Consider the following 14,071-nt stretch of genomic DNA (forward strand, 5'->3'; position numbering starts at 1 on the left):
GAGTACTACAAGAATGTTAAAAAGATTGTATGTGAGGCAATGGAAGCAGAAAAAGTGCCTATTTTAAATTTTATATAAATCAATGTATTAATAAGCCTATGTTGTTATGGAAGAATTTAAAGAAGAATGTAGGGATGAATAAAAAACAAGAGTATGAAATACCAACAGGCTTATGTGACCCGGAGAAAATAAATAATCATTTTTTGAACATACCATATAGAGAGAGGCCTTCACTTTCTTATCTTACATACTATGAATTCAACAGGTTTGGTCCTAATACTTTTAACCTGAAACCAGTAACTGAAGCAGAAGTTATAAAAATAATCAAATGATTAAAATTAAACGCACTAGGCCTAGACGAAATCTCGTTACAGATGTTGCATTGGACACTTCCACAGAGTTTAAGTACTATAACAGCTATTATAAATAAATCGATAACAACCAGCACATTCCCAAATGCATGGAAAACTGCAATAGTCAAACCCCTTCCAAAAGTAAATAATCCAACCAGTATGAAAGATCTTAGGCCTATCAGTATCTTGCCATGCATATCTAAGATCTTAGAAAAACTTGTATGTGCCCAAATGACAGCGTTTGTAGAGGAAAACAAAATATTACCAGCTCACCAATCAGAGGTGCGATTGCCTAAGTTTTAACCATTATGGCTAATCTAAGTCATTGGTCATAAATGGTAAAACCGAATTCGAATTGCGTAAATTGTATCATCATATGAAGACCTAATGGTGACCGGTGACTTAAAAATTTTTCATTAGAATCGCGTTTTATTATACAAATAGCATTAGTGAAAGTTTTTTTTTTTTTGTTTTTAAGAATTATGTCGGACACAAAAACAATGCCACTTAAAAGTTAACTTATTAATTTCATCATAAAAATTACCTTTCATACTTAAAACATTGAATTCTAACGTTATTATTATATAATGCATTTGCAATAACTAAACGCTTTGAACGAATTAATAGTCGAGTTTACTGCTATTCGACAATAGGTGGCGTTAGTGGACTTATTTTTTCCTCTTAGATTATGCTTTTTCCTGTAAGTCTACGTTTCAAGTGTCAATTAAGTGACAAGTGACAGTGGTGTCAATGTCAGTAATGACAAATTACGAATTTTACGAGAACAAATTAGACAAAATTCTCAGTTCGATATCTATTCCATAATTTCCATACGTTAATAAAATTAAGAAGTCTCCGGCAGAGAAATGCCTATAAGCACTCTGGCCTCCTAGAAGCCAACGAGGGGAACGTGAGGGCACAAAGTTATGAGAAGCAACGCCTTGAAATTGCTTGGATATCAAATGGAGATTGCAGAACAGGCACTGAAGAAGTTGTAAAGGCATTATCCTTAACCCTAGAACCCTACTTGGTGTACTATGAACAGCCCAGAGTGTTATCGGAGCCTCAATAGCTCAACGGTTAGAGGAGCGGACTGAAATCCGAAAGGTCGCCGGTTCAAACCCCACCCATTGCACTATTGTCGTACCTACTCCTAGCACAAGCTTTACGCTTAGTTGGAAAGAAAAGGGGATTATTAGTCACCATAATAAACTTGCTAACATTCTTTATAAAAATAAATCAAAAATCAAATGTTAAGTTTTCTCACATTAAGGGCCTATTCAGTGCGACGCGGATGACCTACGCGGACGTCCGCGACGGACGGTAAAATGTATGAAACCTTAACAGCGCGTTCAGAGCGACGCGGAGCTGTCCGCGTCGCGGAGAGCTATCCGCGCGCGGTCGTAATCGCTCCGCGCTGCTCCTCCGCGGGCGGACGGTGCTTGGTTCTAATGTATTTGTTCAGTGCTCGGCGGACAGTCGCGCGGAGCGGACGTAAGGTACTGTCGATGTCATGGCGGCTGTGTCAAATGTGCAAACCGAGAGGGTCATACAAGAAGTACGACTTCGACCATGCCTTTGGAATCTCCGCGATAGTTTATATAAAAATAAAGACGCGAAATTAAAGGCATGGATAGATGTTTGCGAAGCTGTTTGTCCGAATTTCGGAGATAGTTCAGGTGAAGAAAAAAAACAAATCGGTAAGTAATGTTTATTGAAACATCTGTGTTATCTAATAAATATAACTATTTTGCCAAGGTACAGATCCTTCATTTGAGACAAAGTAATTTGCAAAATTATCTCTTATTGTATTGCCCGATCGTGTACTGTCATTAATGCGAGCATTGTAATCTGTAAATCCAGCTACAATCATAGCGTCTTCTTCCGTATAACCATCGCGTACTCTAATGAAATTGTGTAAAATGCAGCACGCTTTGATTAAAATTTGTGCAAATGATGTTGATACATTGATAGATCTTTGGAATATTGCAAATTTGTTTGTCAATATACCAAAACTCGATTCTATGTATCGGCGCGCACGACTTAACCTGTAATTAAATATTTTTTTTTTGTGTGTCAAATTTGTACGCGCGTATGGACGAAGTATAGTATTGGAAATGCCAAAAGCTGCGTCTGCTACAATGACATGTGGCTGTGGGTTGATAGATGTGCCTGGTAATAATTTTGGAGGTGGCAAATTTAGATCATCTCGTTCAAGTCTATGAAATAACGAACTTTTCTTGAACACATTAGCGTCTGCTTCGCTGCCACAAGCCCCTACATTTACATAGGTAAAACAGTAATTGGCATCACACATTGCAAGTAAAATAATAGAATAAAATTGCTTATGGTTGAAAAATACGGACCCACTTTCTTTTGGGCACGTGATTCTGGTATGCTTTCCGTCAAGGGCACCTACGCAATTGGGAAAATTGGCGTCCCTTTCAAAGCCAAGTGCTATTTTATTCCAAAAATTTGGATCAGGTTCAGGCAGACATTCGTTTTTCAAAATTTCCCATATTAATGAGCATACTTCTTCAATAATGTATTTAATTGTGGATAGCCCCAATCGATAACTTAAATGCAAATCAGACATTCTTGACCCAGTAGTCAGGTACCTGCAACAAAAAAAAGTGTGTATTAAATAAGTAAAGTTAGTAGCATGTGTTGTTTTATTATTTATATTATTTAATTTACAGAAAAAGCTGTTCAGTTAAGATGGAAGACAGCCCGTGATGCATACATGAAGTGTAGAACAAATCTTAAGACATCAAAGTCCGGTTCTGCAGGGGGTGTCAAAAAGAAGTATATTTTTTTCGATATAATGACGTTTTTGGAAGACACAAAGGACTTTGAACCCACACATGAAAGTATGGCTTCGTCGCAGAGCTCCCAAAATGTTGCTTCAACGTCATCGCAAAGCTCGCAAAGTATTTTACCTATTACCACGACCCCGGACTTGCCATCAACAGAAGAAACATTTCAGACACCTGTGCTGTCTTCTCCAAAACCGTGGCAGAGAAGAAGAAAGAGATGTATGACAGACTTTGAGTTACAATTATTGAAAATAATAGAAAAAAAGAATGACACTTCCACCACAAACTCTGCGTCGTCTACGGCTCTTACAGACGATGACTTCAGTTTTTTTAATTCCCTAGCACCTATTATAAACGATTTCGATAATTATAAAAAATTGTTATTTCGAACTAAAATACTGGAGCTAGCTATGGAAATTAGAGGTCCAGCTATGAACTCGCCCAGCACATCTGCATCAACCGCTACCAACGATTTACCTCACTTATCAGGGAGTGATGTGGACGAGTCTTTAGAAAGCTGGCAACACGGTCATTACACTGCATTGTAATTAATTACATAATTACATTTTAAATTGATTATAAAATTTTAATTAATTTTTTTTTTCATTTATTTAACCTTTAAATTTAAGTACCTACTTACCTAATTGTTACAGCCAATCTCTCCCGCGAACATATGGGTTTCTTGTATATATCGCAACGCATTAAAGATGGCTCTAGTTTCGCATGCAACTCTTCAAATGTCCTAATGGACATCTTGAAATATTTGAAGAATTTCATTTCGTCATCCCGCAAGTCCGAAAACAAGGATACAAATTCTCCTTTAAGAAGTCTTTTTTCAACCAGTGGATGCACATTAAATCTTCTACCATGGCGTCTTCTTCTTCTTTTGTTTAATAAATAGGCCGCAATCACCAAACTCAAAGTTTTATCCATGACACTGTACCACTCTCGATCACGATCCGCATCGCACTGAACGACGAATTCATCCGCGACGGACGCAAAACCTCATCCGCGTGCGGACGGTCCGCGTCGCACTGAATAGGGCCTAAGACTTTTTGAGTTATTTATAGCATATAAGTAGGCAAATAATTTATTATTTACTATGTGTTCATAATTAGTAATCTTTGATCGAGAGCGGTGATAGTGTAGTGGTTAAGATGTCTGCCTCCAATGTGATAAACCAGTGATGAGTTGATGATGATGATGAGTTGTGTGCTGTGTTAAAATTGACTGTGATTCACATTCAACATTTTAGCATATTATAAGTAGGTAAAATTTTCCTACTACTACTTTACGCTGAGGAAATTCCCTTTTTTGGGACAGTTATGCGCCACAGACACGCATTCGGGTTTATGTCAGACATTTATTTTATTTTATTTTAGATTAATTTTACTGTAATTCCATGCAATTCGGCTGGGAAGATCGCCGCCTCTATACACGTACAGTCGATCACTATCTATAGGAGCTAAGTACGTGCGGTGGTTTTCTCGGTTGAAATGCATGGAAAGCCGTACGTATTAGTTAAGTATTTGTGATCTTTTTGTCTTCATGCTTTGTTTTTTGTTGTGTTTTTTTTTGTTTTGTTTATGTACGTTTGTCTGGTGTTGTTCTGTTTTGTACTGTGCGCTATGGTCCCAAATAAAAGATTATTTATTTATTTATTTATTTATCTGAACACCAACGACATGTGGTTCCAACACGACTGCGCTACGTGCCACACAGCTCATGCCACATTGAGTATTCTGCACGAGAGATTTGAGGGCATGGTCCTCCCACGTGGAGCTGATGTGAACTGGCCACCGAGATCTGTGATGACTTAACCCCGCTAGACTTTTTCTTGTGGGGTTTTCTTAAGTCGCAGGTCTATGCGAATAAACCACAAACCACAGCGGCTCTCAAAGCCAACATAACCTATGCCATAGGTCAAATTCAGCCTGATTTATGCGCAAAAGTCATGGAAAATTGGATATCTCGCATGCGCTCCACCCAGAGAAGCCGTGGGGGACATTTGAATGATGTCATATTCCACACATTCACATCCATCTTTCAAATAAATAAATAATTTCGATAATGTCTCACACACACTTTGTTTTACTTAAATTTAAAAATAGGACACGCTTAATGAAAGACCTTTTATATCAAGTCTGTCTGCATTATAAATTAACGTTGCACTATGTGGTTTCAGTGTTAGGTTTACACAGCTGATGTTTTCAATTGCTGGTCCATCCTGTAGTAACTTCACCTGTAATTTCATTCAATACGTACGTTTCATTTTCTGTATCTAACGTCATATTCTCTTCTGTCTCTTTTTCTTGGTTCATGTCTGTTGTTTCCCCACTATAATCGCTATCTGCCAGTCTACTAGTATTTCTTGCAGATACCTTTTTTCGTGCTGTTCGTGGACTCTTTGTTTTAGCTGAGATATCGTTAACACATACTGATTTTCCAGGTTCTGTGCATAACTTCTTGCTTCTTTTCACTTGCATGAGATTAGGGGCTCTAGTCTCTTTGAGATATTCTAATAATGTTGTATCTATGGTATATTCCGTAGCATCACAATCTCAGGGATTCTCTTGAACACATTTCTTGGATTTAAAGGCCATATTAATAATATTTAAAAAAAAAAAACCGGTAGCTCTGAAGCCGCTAAAATATTATTTTTCTCGCTATGTTTCATATTACCTAGTAATTGTGTTAGTAGCTTTTAGTGTTATTTATTCAAGGTAGTTTGTACTGGATTCTTGAATTTGTAGTCCAGCAGTATTTTTTTCCATTCTCTTTTTAATGGTCCAAAAAATGCTACATCACGTTGACATTGCCCACCAACATATTTCTTTATGTAATTTAGAGAGCTTCTGTGCTGGTTATTCGTTAATTATTGTTTATACAGGGTGTCCCAAGAAGTAGTGTCAAGCGGTTGTCCAGAGGTAGAACAACACTAGGGCTACCTGAATCACCCCCATGTATGTTCCGCGATTTTTAGTAGTTTAGGAGATATTAATTTTTTAATGATTTTTTTATAATTATCATCCATCAGTGGTTTTTATTTTTTTTCTCTTTCTGCAAAACGTTTTTGGACATTTTTTTTCGTGGTAATTAGTAACCATAAACTCAACTATTGTTTAAAAAATTACGGTTAACCTAGGCATTATGGAACATGACAAATTTTTTATCGAAAGTTCAAAATTATTGTTCGAGTGCAGTAGTTACAAACCTTCAAGACTTTAAAAAAAATTAAAAAATGCCGCTAATGGCATCTAAGTATTTTCAAAAACTTTTATGGACTTACCACTTCAGAAATAAATAAAAAATACCTAACTTTAATAGGGATTGTAACGCTTGTTACGTAGGGGTAGGGCTGCTGCGGCCAAAGAAACGCTGCAAGTATAGTAATAGCGTATATTCAATAATCACTATAGACTATTACATGATCCACGAAACCAGCACTAGGATATCGAGGGCAGTGCCGACTCGGCGGCTGCAACTTGTTACTTGCGGACGAAGGATGGCTACATAGTCCCCAAGAGTGCCGACTCGGCGGCTGCAACTTGGGTACTGATGACCCTTCCGAGGAGGATACAAAACCGAGTCTGGTCGTCCACGCGGACCCTTGCGGGTCCCGGGGTAACTGTTCGGGGCGATGGCCCCCTTCAGTGGTAGCAACGCCGCCTGCAACTACAAGCGGGTCGCTGGGTGTGACCACTGGTCAGTGGAGTCAGTCCGGTGGGCGCGCTGCGGTTCGATCGAGCCCGCGTGTGATCGCGGGCGATCGGCCACTGCAGCGCGACGTGGTGTGTCTGTGGGCTTTCCACCCGCCGCTCAGCGAGGTCGAGCCCGCCAGATGAAGCCCGGCGGGCGCCCGTCAGTCAGCGGTGAGGAAGCGATGGGTCAATCAGGTAGCAAGGTCACGTGGCAGGCCTCTCATGTCCGGTGGGCGCCGATGGTATGGCGCGATGCCCTGCAAGTGCTGGGCTCGCGCTCCATCCGCGCGCGCGAACATAGAGGAGCTCAGGCGGCGAATGTGGTCGTCGAGGCTCTCCATGCGCAGGTCCCTGGAGATGACCGCGTTCCGTACGTAGCGTGGAGCTCCGGCGATGGTGCGAAGCGCGAGCGACTGTTGCGCCCGCAGCGACTGGCGGTCCGTTTCGCTCGTTAGCGCGTACCAGGATACAAAACATTGCACAGCTTTGAGATATATACGTTTCAAAGGCGATGGGTGCTTGCGCGACATATCCACCTAGTGGTGCCATCTGTTATCGTTGGTGGGAACTAACGATATGTTACAGGATTTATTTGATGTAAATGGTCTCCAATGAGTGACTTTTTTGAGTGACAATTGAAAATTAATCATAAAATTTGCTTTAAATTACGAAAAATTCACAACAAATTAAAATGTACTTAATTAATTTAACTGTTTTTAGGGTTCCGTACCAGAAGGGTGCCAATGGAACCCTATTACTAAGCCTCCGCTGTCCGTCCGTCCATCGGGCTGTATCTCTTGAACCTTAATAGGTAGAGAGTTGAAATGTTCACAGAATGTGTATTTCTATTGCTGCTATAACAACAAATAATCAAAATTTCAAAATGGACTCGCACACAGAGGGTTCCGTACAAGATTATGTACTTCCTATTTTTTTTTTATTTACATGGCGGCCATTTTGAAATTTTTATTATTTATTATTAAAACTATTTGACTCATTTCTTAAGAGATCCAGTATTTCAAGATATTTGACAGTGTTTAAATGTCGATGGATCTTTGAGTTAAAGAGCTTTAACTTGTCTCATTGAATTTATAAGTCCAGATTTCATGGTTTTCCTTTAATTTAATTTATCAAGTATCTTACAGAGATTTCATCCTTATAATTGATCCTAACGATCGATGCTATAAAAGTACAGGTGCGATTCCCGGGTGTGGCAAGCAAACTTTTGAAAATCTTTGAATGCAGTTTTCTGTCTATTCAAAAATAAAGGAATGTTTTCTTCGAGTAAAATTTCTATCTACCGTATTAAGAGTACTTTCCCTTCAGGTGGCATTACAAAATTCCACCCTATATAGCAAGTAGAGTTTTTGGGCTTTCAGATTGCATTTCTTTGTTCAAATTATTGAAGTATGGCAACACAAAATTTAAAAATTCTGAATATAATTCCATTCCATTTAATTAATTGGTTGGTTCCAAACATTTATCAAGGATTGATTGAGCTGCAAGCAATCTGTCAGTAAGCACAGCACTTTGAAAATACAGTTTTAATGCTGGTAGTTGTTCTAAACAACCAATTAGGCGTCGCATTGCTCAACGAAACATCATTTTGCATGTGATGGGTAACAAAGGTGCAGCCAAAGATATTGCGAAGCCTATACAGGGTCGGTCTCTTTATTTTATTGATGAAGTGTTGGCTAGAATCATAGAATACACAAATGCGGAGATCAAAATACAGCAAAAGAACTATAAAGGGTTTCAAGAAGAGGATAATGAAGACGTTATCGGATCATCTTCAAGCACGCCTTCATTTGTGAAATTGGTATCACTGACTGAATTAAAAGCCTTATTCGGCCTTTATTATTTAGCAGGCGTTTTCAAGATGAATGATATGAACACCAAGGAAGTTTTTGACAAGCATTCTGGAATGGCACTTTTTAGAGCTACAATGAGCCGTTGCAGATTTGAGTTTTTGACCAACTGTCTTCGGTTTGACGACAAACACACTCGTGAAGAAAGGCGTGCAAATGATCGCTTGGCTCCAATCCGAGAAATTTTTGATCAAATTATTGTAAAGTGTGAAGAATTGTACTTGCCATCTGATTGTTGCACCATTGACGAACAACTACTGTCTTATCGTGGGCGATGTCTCTTTAAAATGTATATACCTTCCAAACCGGATAAGTATGGGATTAAAATATTGATGATTTGTGATGCAAAAACCGCTTATATGTTGAAAGCTATTGTGTATGTAGGTCAGACAAATGCACCGCTGAGGTTTCCTTGTTTGGTGATGAAGTGCTGGAACCAATTTCTGATCTAATCATTTATAATGAAAACAATACTAAATGTACATATAAAAATAATATAACCCAGAACAATATGCAGCAATCCAGAGCCTCTACTACTTCATCGTGGTCTTCAGAAGTGGTCATACTCAGTAATCGTCCATATCACGGTGATTTAATAAGTAATAAAAGACGACAGAACAAGGACGTGGATACAAGATGGAGCGTGAATTGCAATTACAGTGTGATATCTACAAACATATACAGAAATTAGGAGATTCTTTTTTTTTAAATTTAATTTATTTTGTAGAGACAAACAGTTACAATGAGAAATATAGATAGTACATATATAAAAACACTTAAACCAAAGCAGTCTCCAATGAGAGATTAATACTAATAATAATAATTATGTCCACAACACACGGGCATAGTACGCATATGAAAAATTAGGCACAGAGTATAAAATCACTAACTAGGTAGGTAACAAACTAAAATCGACTAAAGAATAAACTATAACTAGGCAGAATTTGATAATACATTCTTATTTATACCTATGGAGAGAGAGACGAAAAATATATTTTTTCGTGAATATGTAGATGATTAGCTTGGTTGCAACTTCGTCTTATGAATGTGTTATCAGCATGTTTTGTCTTACTTGGTGCAATATGAAACAGTCTTACGGTAAGCTATAGTGCCCACATGAACGGTTTAAGCGAATCTGAGGTGAAATCGTCAAAGTTTCACTTGAATTGTGTGTTAAGCGATACAAAATTAACTTACTGAGGAATATTCTACTCTTTTGTGTCAAATAGGGTCGTGCTTCAACTGTCGTCCAATAGTGCTGTTAAATGAAGATAGTGAAGGGATATCTGCACTCACTCCTGGGCATTTTTTAATTGGTGAAATTCCTATTGTTGTCCCAGATTTAGAAACAGTTAAAGTACCTTATGTACAAAGATGGGTGTATTTACAACAAAAATTACAGTCTTTTTGAAGAAAATGGAGTCAAGAGTATTTAATAAATATAAAATAATAAAACGTCACAAATGGACTAGTATTTAAGATAATATTGTTGTCTTAATAAGGGATGAAAGATTGCCACCCTCAAAATGGCTCATGGGTTTAGTAATTTCTATCTACCCAGGATCTGATGGTTTAGTACGGGTGGTTAGTATAAAATGTAAGGATACTGTCATTAAAGGCCCTATTCATAAACATTGCTTATTGCCCACACAAGATAACGGATTAAAGTCATAAATAAGTTTCTTATAAACTAAGAAGAAAGAAAATTTATATGAAGTTTGTTGTTTGAACAATGTTTAATGATAAGTAATTCATGTTGTAAATTAAGTCAAGGCTTATTTTCTGATACTGTGTCTGAGGATGCGATACCCTCGATTTCAGCAGTAATTGAGTTTTGAGTTATCAATCAAGCAAAAAATTATGTTGTACCTGAATTTATCAACCAGCACGGCTAGCATGGGCCGAAGATAAAAATTATATCCCCCGATTTTATCCACTGGACAGGAGATAACATTAACTTCTCCACCCCTCAGAGCACGGCGGCAGGGGAGAGGAGAAGTTTATCCCCGTTTGACATTTCACGGGGACTCAGGGGACTATTTATCCACCGTCTATAGCATGGAGCCAAATAAAAGAAGATAAACTGTCCTTTTTTGACATTTGAGAGGGATAATTTTATCATCGAGATTAGAGGTGGGTATAATGCTCATAGAACTTTAACTCAATTATTAAAAGATCAAAAACATGTCTCGCGCTTTCTTTATTCGTCTGAAATGCGGAATTTAGAACGAAAATAACATGAGCACGTAATTAGTGATGGTAGTAATCCCTTTGAATTTCCCGACGCTGAGTTCCGACACTTGTTTCGGATGGACAAATATTGTGTGCTGTACTTGTGCGAGCAGCTTAATGAAGCACTAAAGCCGATTAATTCGGTGGATGGATTCATAAAAGTAAGTAAGTACTTACCTATTACCTAAAACCATCTTGTGCAAACGAATAGGTACCTAATTTAGGTTACCTACTTAGGTAGGTAGTAGGTACCTACAACTAGGTCCTATATGCGGCTATTCTCTATTTATTCTACGTCCTCACATCTATAAGACTCTTGGCAGATGGTAGTTACCGGTGAGATACAAGTCAAGGTCATGGGAGTACTATTGCCCGCGACTTCATCTGTGTGGATTTAGGTTTTGAAAATCCTGTGAGAACTATTTGATTTTTCAGAGTAAAAAGTAGCCTGTGTCCATCCTCGGAATGTAAGCTAACTCTGTAGGTACTAAATTTCATCTAAATCGGTTAGACTGTTGGGCTGTGAAAAGCTAGCAGACAGACAGGCAGACACACTTTCGCATTTATAATATTAGTATTGTACAGAAACTTATCCTCCGAATTCCACTGGCATGAAAAAATTAATAATAAAAACTTATGGTAAAAATGTATGGCAAATAAAGTCAGTAGTCAACTATAATTACGTAATTCTAGACGAAATACATAATATTGAGGATGCAGATGTTGTAATAACTGATTGTTATTGTAATAAGGCCGTAAATAAACAGAGGTTAATCAAAATGTCTGCTACACCTGTTAATAGAAGAACAGCTTTTGTCTTAGGTGGAGATGGAAAAATCTATACCTATTCAGATATCCTGTTGATGAATCTAGCTTCTTTAAACGATATGTTGCAAAGAAAAAGGAAGAAATTGATCCAGAAAATTATATAATCTCACAAAAAGATATAAAGTGTATTACAGGCCATTATAAGATACCTAGAAATAAAGTAAATGAAGGAGTAGTTGTTTTCATGGTCGCATCAGTAAAAGACGTAAGCAGAGGAGTAGCATGGGCTAGGAAAAATAATTATCCAGGTCAAGTTTTTGGAATACATGCAGGCACTGTTAAAGATTTAAAAACTATACCGAATGAGTGTTGGATATTTGCTACAGATGTTATAGGTCAATCTATTACAATAGCAAATTTGTCCTGCATGATTGATTTCTTAAAAGAATACAAGCCGAAAGTTACTTTAGACATTAATGAAGAATCAATAGAGTACAATAATACACTAACCCTGAGAACAATAAATAATAGTAAACAGCGCCAACGATTGGGACGATTAGGTAGAACTAGACCAGGTGTGTATCTACGACCTGAAGACATCAGCCCAGTAGCTGATTTCGCAACAGAGACTGCAGTGGGACCAACTATCATACTAAAATTGGCAGCAATAAGAGTACCAGTTAACGCACTAAATTGTGAAGCCAATAATGATTTGATGACTTTTTTACAAAAGTATGAATGGATTCATCCAGCCTCTATAGTTAATGAATCAGCTTATAGACTCATGATCGAGTTAAGTCAGACAGAATGTGAAAGGTAAATCAATTAGCACAGACATGGAAGAAAAATTAAGCCATGTCATACAAATGGACGGGGATCCAGTATGGTGGTATTTATCGCCTGTACTTTCTCAAGAAAAGAAAACTAAAATATTGTCTGACAAAGCTTTCAGTCGCATGGGTGAAATCGGTTTAGATCAACAATTCCTTAGGACAATGAATAAGTTTATGCTAGAGACAAAAACTGATGATGAAGCTTCCGATATAATATCTCCAAGTTCTATTTATAGTTTTAAGGAGCAACCTTCTGATCCAGACACCTTGGCCGAACTGCTAAAAACTCCATCAACGTTTGGTAGCTCAACACAATTAGATAGTAAAGCCTTATTAATAAGTTTACCTGTAATAGGAACTCTAATAATGGGTATTGCAGGAGGTACTGCATTGCTCGAAAGAAATTCGACAAGGTATGTGGTAGATGTATGGTCTATTGAGAAAGAAAATCTTGCTGGAGTCGGCAAAGCTATAGTAGAAAGTCTGCGAACAGATTTAGCAGGAGAAATTAATAGACAAACATGGTGTATACTATTTAATCAAGTTAAACAGTGGATAATTGATAACTTCAGAAAAATAAAAACTTGTCTCGGATTCACCGAAATAAAAGATTCAACATTAAATTTAAGTTTAGATTTAGTCCTGTTAAAAATTAAAACATTCACAGGACCAATAATAACCTCGGTGGGTGGTTTTACTTTTTTGACACAATTATTAGGGTCTACTGCCTTTGATGTTCTTTATAGAACACTTGAAAATATACTGGGATCAGTAATAACTAATATCATACTATCAGCTATTAGTACTTATATTTTTTTAACATTTTCAGTATCTTCAACAGCAAAATTAATTTTTGCATTGATCACAGGATTCGTGATAAACGGTGTGCATAGGTCAAATCAAACAAAGTCACTATTGGATGAAAATAGTGCATCTAGTTCTCTCTACTACTCTCTACGAGAATGATTGCATCTGTAGTAGCGGGAGGTTTAATTGCCACTAGTGTGGGAACCATTCCACTTAAAACGGTGCCTACATCAATTTGTCATCAAACATCAGGCACTGTCAATTCAGTAGTACTTATGAAGCAAATTTATTTACTTTTCTCAAAACATGAATCTATGAACACAGGAGAACATATTGCCACATTAGGTGACTGTATGTATAATCTTTTTAGTTTGGGACCATCTGGGGCTCTGATGAGTGGTTTAAGTATTGCAATACTTTTTGCAACTCGTCAAGTTTACCATCACTATCTGGCCGTCTACGCAAGTGAAATAAAACATGGCATGGAGGGACAAAATGCTGGCTTAGAAATGTTTCGAAGAATGGACCAGTTTGATTACTTAGCTTTGATGTGTTTATCGGGTGTAGCAACAGTAGCTAATCCATTAAGCATTTGTAGCATAATGATTCATTATGTTTCAGATTTGATAATGGGGAAAGATGCTTCGTTGAAGGAGAGTTTTCAACTAGGGTCAGGAACTAATCCGTTATGGA

General features: G+C 37.6%; 1 long non-coding RNA gene across 1 annotated transcript; it reads right to left on the reverse strand.

Annotated features, from left to right (window-relative positions):
• Positions 1–2,050: 2,050 nt before the first annotated feature.
• LOC138404269 (uncharacterized) lies at positions 2,051–4,319 on the reverse strand. Its single transcript, XR_011238275.1, has 2 exons — positions 3,810–4,319; positions 2,051–2,971 (listed from the first exon to the last, which is right to left on the reverse strand). It is a non-coding gene; the product is annotated as an uncharacterized lncRNA (long non-coding RNA).
• Between the last annotated feature and the right edge of the window lie 9,752 nt (positions 4,320–14,071).

This window comes from Maniola hyperantus, chromosome 26 (assembly GCF_902806685.2).
Source record: "Maniola hyperantus chromosome 26, iAphHyp1.2, whole genome shotgun sequence".
Lineage (NCBI taxonomy): Eukaryota > Metazoa > Arthropoda > Insecta > Lepidoptera > Nymphalidae > Maniola > Maniola hyperantus.